Below are 8232 nucleotides of genomic sequence, written 5' to 3' on the forward strand. Positions count from 1 at the left end.
TTCTTCTCAGATCCCGTGTATATTTTCTTTCACTCATTCCGAAATGAAGAAAAGTCTAGACAGGTTCAGTTTATCCAACTGGCAAAGCTCGTCCTTATGCTTCCTTCCTGATTATTTTGGAGTTGTTGGATTCAGTGCCATGGTTCAGGACTGGTTGGTATGCGGTGCCCCGGGCCCATCCCTAGGCATTCTCCAATGCTGTACCACTGATGTTGGTGCTCTTACCAGGTTCTTCCTAAGCTAGTGTAGAAAAAGGAAACTGATGGGGAGGTGTAAAATGGTGGTGCAGGTCTCTGAACACCTCAAAAGGTTCTACCTTCATTTCCAGATGATAGGAAATGAGGTAACTCTCAACTTATTTGGGGCTGGCGGGTTTTCTATTTTGGGCAATAGAACATTCGTTAACCATTAATTGTAATTTTTCAGTAGGGCTGTAGTCAGTGGAAATTCTCAAATTCTTATTATCCATTCCTTGCTTTGTATGATGTTATGGGTTCTTCCTAGTGTATCTTTACAGATATGCCATTTTAAATGGGAAGACCCACACATGCATTTTCAACAGCCCATAATCAACCTTCAAACCTTCTCTTCATTTAGGGAGCCTGCCAAAAATTCTTTGTAGACTCCTCAGGAGATTGAGACCCTCACTTACCTTAAGCCTCTACCTCATGGTCTTACAGATCTCATGGTCAAGTCTAACCAACTAGGAAACCCTCAAAACTGAGAGTTATGATCCAAACCAAACAGTAAAACTCAACTGAAGGGTCAGAGTGGCTTAGACTGTGAATATATGTTTAATGACTTCATGAGTGTTGTCTATTCCTCGTCATCTGGCTTCACAGATGCTTTTCTTCTCCTTTTTCTTTCTGGTTTGAAACAACAGATATTTATTGTCTCACAATTCTAGAGGCTAAAAGTCTGAAATCAAGGTATCACCAGGGCCGCGCTCCCTCTGAAGACTCTGAAGATTGCATTGCTCCGGTCTCTGTCTCTGTCTTCACACAGCGTCTCCTCTTTGCTGTGTGCTCTGCCAGGCATGATTTTCTGATGTGCCTAGTAATTAGAATCAGAGGGTGGTTCCCAAAGGGAAAAAAAAAAAAAATCCCCTGGATATTTTCAGCAGTTTAAGAGCTGTTACAATAAAGAAATCATGCCCCAAGAAGCAGCATTTATATAGACGTAGAGGTTCTCATGGCAGGATATTACAGTGGAGAGGGTGTGGAATTTGAAATTAGGAGACTTGGGCTTATGCCTTGATTCCTTGGCCAAATCACTCAGCTCCTCTGAGACCCCGTTAGCTATAAAACAAGCACCCTTGAGTTAGCAAACATGTTTGAGCACCTAGTATGTAGCAGGCATTTTAAGGTGATTCAGTATTATTTCATTTGATCCACACAACAACTCTATGAAACGTATCTCTGTGACCATTTTACATAAGATAAACCAGGCTTACAGGTTAAATGACTTGTCTGGGCTTACACAGCCAGTAAGTGACAAAGCAAATCTAGATTCATTCCTGCAGGTGTAACGACCTTCTCATTAACATCACAGCTGCCTTCTGTCTTGAAAAACTTACTTCCACCAGTGACACATATTAGAAGGCACTGTTGGCTCCTCAGGCTTTGTGAACAATGAAAGCGCTGATCCAATATTCTCATTGGCAGAATTGTTGGTTTTCCTGTTGGAGGTGGTACTGGGTGCAACCACATACTGAATATATTTTGTGCTATTCAGGGTCTGGGTCATCCTGAGAAGTAAGCCTTTAGAAACCACTTTTCAGAAAGAAATCTAGTTCGGTGCAGATTCAGCGGACTCCTGTTCTTTGAGGGAAACCCATGAACCAAGGGCCCATTCAATGTAGGCAGTTTTCAGTTTGTTCTTAGTCCATTTGCCTACGCATATTTCCCAGCTCTGAGAGACTTAGTGTTTTAATGAACAAAACAGTTGGAAGGGCTTATGCAGATTTTTAGAGCCCTTCATGTCTGAAAAAAAAAATTTTTTTTTTCTTTTTTTTTCATGTCTAGAGAAGAAACAAATTCTATGATTGCTTTTGTCATTCTCTTTCTAAAATTCTGGCGAGCACTTATTTTCTCACTTGGGACTCCTGGCCATGCTAGTTCTACAAAGGTCTTTTCCAGGGCTGGCAGTCCACCTGCTAAGAAGGGTAGGGTTGGGTGGGCAATGGGTGGTTTGTGGTTCTAAGTCTGAGGACAGTTTCCCAGCGTTCTGGCTTTGATCAAGTTAGGGTTTTAAGACTGATGGAATGAACACTCTGGGGGGCCCCTGGCTTGGCCTCACAACACAAACAAGCAAACAGTCAAACCAACCAGCCACACAAGTGGATATAGTTTACATTTTTTAAACCCAGAATTATAAAGATAATCCACATTCAGGATCATAGAGCTTCCTTTTATAATAATGACGCTGAGGGCATAGTGGTTAAGAGTTCAGCTGCTAACTAAAAGGTTGGCAGTTCAAATCCACCAGGTGCTACTTGGGAACCATATAGGGCAGTTCTACTCTGTCCTGTAGAGTCACTATGAGTCAGAATCGACTCAACAGTAATGGGTAATGTTTATTAAATATCCATTATTTCATTTAATCCACACAATGACACTATGAAACATACCTTTGTGACCATTTTACAGAAGATAAAATTGGCTCAGAGGTTGAATGGCTTGTCCAAGATTATACAGTAAGATCCAAAACAAATCTAGATTCATGCCTGCAAGTGCTAGATCCTGCACTAAGCCTTTTTTTTTTTTTTAATTCATTGTTATTGTTGAGTTGGCCGTGACTTACAGTTAACATTCTGTACAACAGAAGGAAGCATTGCTCGGCCCTGTGCCATCTTCATGATCATTGGTATGTTTGAGTCCATTGTTGTGGCTATTATTTGTATTCATAATGTCATTTAATTCTTAAAACCCAGGGAATAGTTGTCATGATGCCTATTTTACAGATGTGGAAATGAGGACCAAGCAGGTTTTAAGGAACTCATTTAAGTCCCACAGCTCATAAATGACAGAGGCAGGATTAATCCCCCAAATTCACCCATCTGACCCCAGACTCCAGCTGTTCAGTGCCACCACCGGGGACAACAGCAGAGAGAACTTCATTTCTATCTTTATTATTTAGAAATTAGACAATATTATATCAAAAAGTGTTTAAAAACCAGGTTTGAAAGTCCTTTCCCTTGGATATTTTGAGTGTCTGCTGCCCGCCAGGCTTCTTTATGTTCAGATGGTGGTGATGAAGAGAACGGACCCCACCCCTATTCTCAAGTTGCTCATGCTCCTTAGCAAAGCCACCATTTTCATTTTTAAGTGCTCCGTTCAAGACCTGGTCTCTGAATATATATGGTTTGTACATAATATCATATTTATTGTACTCTGTTTTTCAGTTAATAGTACGTATCATCATATGCTTATGTTGCTAAAGAAGTTTCATACTTATTATTTGTTAATGGTGGCCTAACATTTTGAGATTCACTTGGTTCCTTCATGTTGGACCTTTAGTTATCATCTTTCCTATTACCCTCTGGGGAAGCAGCATGACACAGAGGTAGAGTACCCTGCTCCCAAGTCCCATGCCTGGGGTCCAGTCCTCAAGTTACCAAGTAGTGGGAGAAGAACTTTACTGAAATTTTCTTTGCTTCCATTTCCCTACATATAAAAGGGCAATGACAATAATAGTATTTTACATGCAGGGCTGTTGTGAGGATAAGATGTGGTGAGCTAGTCGTACCTAGTGAAGTGCTTGCAAGCGCTACCCCATGAAGAGTATTTTAATAAACCTCTGTGCACACAGGAGAGCTTCTTTCCTCCCTGGATGAGACTGACTTAAAAACAAACAAAAAAAAAACTTCTGGAATTGAATTATGGGGTCTAAGTTTTGTTTTTTAACATTTTTGTAGCTCTCAAAATTTATGGCCAATTTGCTTTCCAAAAGGGCTATTCAATTTCTTTCTCCTTCAGTGTCTGAGCAAGTTTATCTCAGCCAATTTCTGGCAGCAATACTTGTTCTTGTCATTTCAATTTTTTTGTTAATGTGTTAGCTAGAAAATGGTGCATCACTATTGTTTTTTAATTGTCATTTCTTTAGGAACTCTTGGGGCTGGACGTATTTGCTCTTGTGTGTTTCTTGGTCTTTGAGATCTTGGTGTTTTGCTTAATGATTTGCATGAGATTTTTGAATAATACATGATGTAACTATCATGCCTTCTTAAATTGTTTTCTCCACCTGTTTTCCTTTCAATTTTGGTTCTGTTGTTTCTCACTCTGCTTCGGCAACAAGTAGCAGAGAGTGTGTGTCTTATTAATGCAGCCTCTTGTAAGGAGGTTTTGCCCTATTTGGGCTCTAGGATGATGATGATGGTGTCTTAGTTATCTAGTACTGCTATAACAGAAATACCACAGGTAAGTGGCTTTAACAAATAGAAATTTATTTTCTCACAGTTTAGGAGGCTAGAAATCTGGATTAAAGGTGCCAGCTCCAGGGGGAAGGCATTGACTCTCTATTGGCTCTGGGGGGAAGGACCTTGTCATCAATCTTCCCCTGGGTCTAGGAGCTTCTCAGCACAGGCACCTTGGGTCCAAAGGACGTGCTCCACTCCTGGCTCTTCTTGCTTGGTGGTAATGAGGTCCCTATATCACTGCTTGCTTCCCTCTGCTTTTATCACTTACAAAAAGTGATACAGGCCATACCTCAGGGAAACTCCCCTTACATCTCAGTGTAGGCCCTCTGTGAAGAGGTGTGTGATCACCTGCCTCTGGCCTTCCCTTCAGGGCTCTGGGGCTAGAAGCTGGAGAATGACCACACCCCCATTATGCAGAAGCCACTTGCCACAATGCAGGCTGCATTTCTGGGGCATCCCCTTCTCTTCCTCTTTGCTGCAGTTCCCCATCTTCTTATGCCCATCCTGTCTTCTCATCTCAGCAGTTCAGGTGTGTGTGCATGGGGGTGTGTGAACATGATGGGTGTACATGTGCAACAGTATGGGAGTGAGGAAGGGTTGGGTGATGGTGGATCAGGACGTGGACAGAGTTCAGAGAAACAGAAACATAGCTATTAAGAAAGAACCTCTTTTTGGTCTTTCCACTCTGTTTCCCTCATTTCTCTTCCTAGTCCCTCCCAGACCTTTGGTCTAAGCTGTTTCTAGACACTCAGCCCTTTACACTCATAGGGAAAAAACCACCATTTCTCTCTTGGCTCAGGCATCCTAGACCTTGAGGAACAAAGTAGGCAATATACAATGGGACTTGGCCCTGTACAAGCAATAGAGGGCCTGAGGCCTGCGATCACATGGTGAGAACCTGCCCTGAAGAACAGAGCTAAAATGCAACCCTTTTCTGACACCATGCTCACCCGAAAGTGTTGTCTGTAGTAGGTAGCTCACTGCCACTTTGCAATTGGTTACATATCTGTAGTTCGCCTGTTGCACGCCCTCAGGACTCAGAGGTGAGGGAGGGAGGAAGAAGCTAGTTACCTGGAGGCCTCCTGAGCCTACAGAACTATTGGGTTGAACAGCTATTCACTCACTGAGGTGTATTTGAGAATTTCATTATACAGCTCATGTAATATAACAATGCAGTCAGCCTCTGGGGACACTGGACTTCTCATTTATGGAAATTTGTAGGACATCTGAGGCCATAACCTGTGAGCAAGAAACTACAGAGGAAATGTGGTGGACTTCCAGGATAGCAGAAAAACAGCACTAACAATAACGACAACAATGAAAATAATGCTAACTAAACCTGTACATAGATCAAGAGGCTGTCATTCGAACAGAATAAGGGGATACTGCGGGGCTTAAAGTCAGGAAAAGTGTGCGTCAGAGTTGTATCCTTTTACTGTACCTATTCAATCTGTATGCTGAGCAAATAATCCGAGAAGCTGGACTATATGGAGAAGACCGGGGCATCAAGGTTGGAGGAAGACTCAATAACAACTTGCATTACGCAGATGACACAACCTTACTTGCTGGAAGCGAAGAGGACTTGAAGCACTTACTGATGAAAATCAAAGACAACAGCCTTCAGTATGGATTACACCTCAACATAAGACAAAAATCCTCATAACTGGACCAATAAGCAACATGATAAACGGAGGAAAGATCAAAGTTGTCAAGGATTTCATTTTACTTGGATCTACAATCAACAGCCATGGAAGCAGCAGTCAAGAAATCAAAAGATGTATTGTACTGGGCAAATCAGCTGCAAAGAACCTTTTTAAAGCATTGAAAAGCAAAGATGTCACCTTGGAGACTAAGGTGTGCCTGACGCAAGCCATGGTATTTTCAATCTCATCATACGTGATTGAAAGCTGGACCATGAATGAGGAAGACTGAAGAAGAATTGATGCCTTTGAATTGTGGTTGTTGGCAAAGAATATTGACTATACCATGGACTGTCAAGAGAATGAGCAAATTTGTCTTGGAAGTACATCCAGAATACTCCTTAGAAACAAGGATGGTGAGACTTCGTCTCACATACTTTGGACATGTTATCAGGAGAGATCGTCCCTGGAGAAAGACATCATGGTTGGTAAAATAGAAGGTCAATGAAGAAAAGGAAGCCCCTCAACGAGATGGATTGATACTGTGGTTGCAACAATGGGCTCAAGCATAACAGCAATTGTGAGAATGACATAGGACTGGGCAGTATTTCCTTCTGTTGTACATAGGGTGGCTATGAGTCAGAATTGACTGGACGGCACCTAACAACAACAAAATTTTATTGAATTTTTACTAGGCACCAGGCATAGTCCTAAGTCCTTTAATCTTCAAACAGTATTATGAGGTGGGCACTATTATTTATCTTTGTCGTACAGATGAGGAAACTGAGGCTAAGAGGTGTTAACAGACAGACAGCAAGCATATTCTCAGTTATGTCAATTCCAGAGAGGAAGATGCCAGAAGGTGACAACCACATTTCCCTGTAACTTTTCCCTGGGGTCTAAGGGTTGGAAGAGATCATTAAGGTTACTTAATACAACCGATTTCTGATTCTGTCCCCAAATTTTGCTTTATGCCTTCTTCTGGGTAAATAACCGCTTCAACTATGACCAGTACAATGACAGACTTCTATGACCTCCTCCTGGACACTAGAATATATTCCCAACTGATGGTTAGATATTTCTACTTAGTATCTAACCTCAAACATAACAAAACTTAAATGTCTTTTCTGTCTTATAAAGCCTCCCCCTTGTGTATTTCTTTTTCTGATTGATGGCACCACTGTCCATCTGGCACTAAAGTCATAAGCCAGAGTCTTCCCGTTTTCCCCTTACTCCCTAAATCAAGCCAATAAAAAGTTTCTCCTTAGCATCTCTCCTCTCCATTCCTTCATCCTGCCCTCCACTTCTCTATACTATGAGGTCGTTATTGTTTCTCCACTGGTCTCTGACAACAGTATCCTCATTGTTCCTTTGTCCCTAATCTTCTGTCCTTTCCATCCCCCCCTCCTACACCGGTCCTGAACAGCAATTCCATCCTATAGTCCAGTGTGGTTCATGGACTAGCAGCATCAGCATCAACTAGAGCTTGTTAGTAATGGAGCATCTTGGGTCTTCCACAAGCCTTCTGAATCAGAATCTCTGGGTGTGGGCTCCAGCAATCTGTGTGTTCCCACTCTCCAGGTCATTCTTTATGCACACTGAAGTTTGAGGAGCCTGCATACAACCCATCCTCCAAAGAGCTGTTGAATGCAATATAGCTAAAGAGTAAATCTTCCCTGTCGCTGCTGGGCATTGGCTCAGTGACTCCTCATTTGCTTTAAGATGAAGCCCAGACACCTTCATGTGGTGATTTTGTATTACTTACCATATAATATTATGCTTATCTCTTACATTACTGTCTTATGCACAAGACCATGACCTTGATGGAAACAGATACCTACTTTATCCTCCTAGATCTTAGTGTCTGAATTACAGCAGACACTTGGAGAGACCTTTGTTTTTCTGTGCCTTTTAATGTTCCCTTTACAAGGCTAAGTTTACACAAACAAATCTGATCAGTGTTGCAGTAGGGAAAGTGGAGAGTTAGTAGGAAATGGGTTTAGGGACCCAGAGAATCTGAGTCCACAATTCCAGGTCTAAAGGTCCTTATGTATAACTGCTTTTCTTATTCCTCCATACAGCCAGACTTCCTGAAAAGTAGCCAAGCACCTTCTTGCCTTTGTGTACTACACCTTGGAGCAGATCAGAGGTTTCATGTATAGCATTCTCGTTCCT

The sequence above is a fragment of the Loxodonta africana genome, chromosome 12 (genome assembly GCF_030014295.1).
Source record: "Loxodonta africana isolate mLoxAfr1 chromosome 12, mLoxAfr1.hap2, whole genome shotgun sequence".
NCBI classification, from domain to species: domain Eukaryota; kingdom Metazoa; phylum Chordata; class Mammalia; order Proboscidea; family Elephantidae; genus Loxodonta; species Loxodonta africana.